Raw genomic sequence first — 2,605 nt, forward strand, 5'->3', positions numbered from 1 at the left:
TGTTTTTAAAGAAAAAAAATTCAACCTTTCTACTAGACCCATTCCTCAAGTAGCAACCTTGGGCTAGACCCCGACATCAGAGGGCCTTATTGAGTTTTCACTATCAGATGCACGAAAGGTTTAGTTGGAATGTCGGTGCATAGAGCCATGAACACTCAGCAAAGGAAGCCTGGGGCTCATTCTGACACCTGACTGATAATCTAGAAGAACCTCCTCAGTTAAGGTCACCATAGTGATCTTGTTTAAGGTGGACTTCTTAGATGATGATAGATTGGTGGTCATCCTAGATTCTTGGTAGTGATAAGTAAGCTTCACTTCTGGCATCTCTGAGGGGTGTACTTTTCTTGCCTAGACTTATTTATTCATAGGGGCTGCCCTTCCTAGTCACCAAATTCCTTTGAACTATTTTCAAGAAAAGACATGTGTCAGCGGATGAATTGTTTTAACTACTGTCTTAACTGTCCCCAATAACCTATCTGGACGAAGGGAGCAGAGATTCCTACAGATCCCAGCAGAACTTCTGGGCCTATTACTCAAACTTACGCCTCCCTCAAATCATATCACTCTTTCATTGTCTTGCATAAATTCTAACTCACCCAGAAAATGTTTCACAACTCCTGTAGCCTAATCTGATACCTCCTTTCACTGAAAACTTATTGATTTATGGTCTTTGTTGGCTAAATTCATTCACTTGTTCTAAAAATATTAAGCGCCCACTGTACAGTATGATATTGGTATTGAGAATCACCAAGAGTGAGTCAGGTATAAATCTGTCTTGAAGCCACTTAGAGTGGTTAGAGGAGTAGTGGGGTACTCCATTGAGAAATGACCATGCAAGAGGTTAGCAGGGATAAGTACTATGAAATCTAAAATTTAAGTGCTGCAGGAATTAGTGGAGTCTGTGACGGAGAAGCATCAGGAAAACTTTTACAGAAGAGAAACATTTTATTTTTATTTTATTTTTGTTAAATTTATTGGGGTGACATTGCTTAATAAAATTATATAGGTTTCAAGTGTACAATTCAATAATACATCATCTGTATATTGCATTGCGTGTTCACCATCCAAAGTCAAATCTCTTGTCACCATATATTTTAGTTGAGTCGTAAAGCAGGGGTCCCCAATCTTTTTGGCACCAGGGACCGCTCTTGTCACCATATATTTTAGTTGAGTCATAAAGCAGGGGTCCCCAATCTTTTTGGCACCAGGGACCGCTCCTATGAGAATGCCTGGTGATCTCAGGTGGAACTGAGGTGGTGATGCTAGCACTGGGAAGTCGCTGCAAATACAGATGAAGCTTCATTCCCTCACCCATTGCTCACCTCCTGTTGTGGGGCCCAGTTACTAACAGGCTACAGACTGGTACCAGTCTGTGTCCCAAGGGCTGGAGACCCCTGTTGTAAAGAATTTGGGCATCTGGAATTAGTGAGAGGACATTATAGATAAACAGTTTGAATAAAGATAGGGAAGTAAGAAATCAAAGAATGTGAAAACTTATAACTCAAGTTAAAGTGGACTTGAGAGGGTAATTGGAAGGTAGTTTAAATTATTCTTTAATTATTTAATATATGTGGGGAGTTGTTTTGCTCCCATTGATATCTCAATTCACATATTAATTATTGAATGAGTCTAAGTCTATAATTAGTCCCAGGGGGTGGTGACACAACAGGAATCATGAATTTCAGAGTTTTTAGGGACATCAGGAGGCACAGCATTAAATTTCTCACATAGAATCTTCTATGCATCATCCCCTAAAATTGACACTCACTAACATGGGAATCTAATTTGGATTCCGGTATTGAAGCTTCCATCAACTATGCCTGCGTGTCTGAAGCTGCTGTCTTACGTGCAAATATAAAATCAGCTTTATAGTAAAGAGGATGTCAGCAGGGTCTAGAGAGTCAGTTGCTGGCCAAGGGAACAGGGAATGGAAGAAGAAAGTCAGTGGCCATTGGGGTGGTTTCAAGGGACTGTCCAGACAGGACAAGATGACATTCATGACAAGAACTTTGCAAGATATCCTAAACTTGTATAATTTTTCTATATTTGTCATTATTTTTATGCACTATCTATAATTATCAGAAAAACTCTTAACACGAGAAGGACCCAGGTTCTTATTTTGAGAGAATAACAAGAAAGAGTGATGATTATAATGGTGGAGGGGAAGTTGCAGAAAGAGGCTGGGGGGAGGGGGAAGCTGTAGCCTGCCATCAACTAGTTGAAGACCATGAGATACAGCATTGAAGAGGCATGGAAAGCAGGCTGGTTTCCTTTGGGCAAAATGGGAACTCTTTACGAAAAATGGAAAGCAGAGGGCTGGGAGACAAACTATTGGTGCCTGAGAAGCACCTTTAGAAACTGCACTCATGAAAGACCTGTGGTTCTGTGATATTTGATGACAGATTTGGAAAAACTGAATAAGGTAGTTATATCAGAGGAAAGGCTATCACAGGATAGGTCAGGGAGGAGAGCCACACAATGAATGAAAAAGCAGATGAAGTGAGGCAGGTGCTATTTGTAACCATGACCTACTTATCCAAAGAGCCTGCTTGTTCACAAGCTACTTATGACAGGTCTGTAAGCAAGAGACTGTGAGGTTTGCAAG

Source organism: Pteropus vampyrus, unplaced genomic scaffold (genome assembly GCF_000151845.1).
Source record: "Pteropus vampyrus isolate Shadow unplaced genomic scaffold, Pvam_2.0 Scaffold50, whole genome shotgun sequence".
NCBI lineage: Eukaryota > Metazoa > Chordata > Mammalia > Chiroptera > Pteropodidae > Pteropus > Pteropus vampyrus.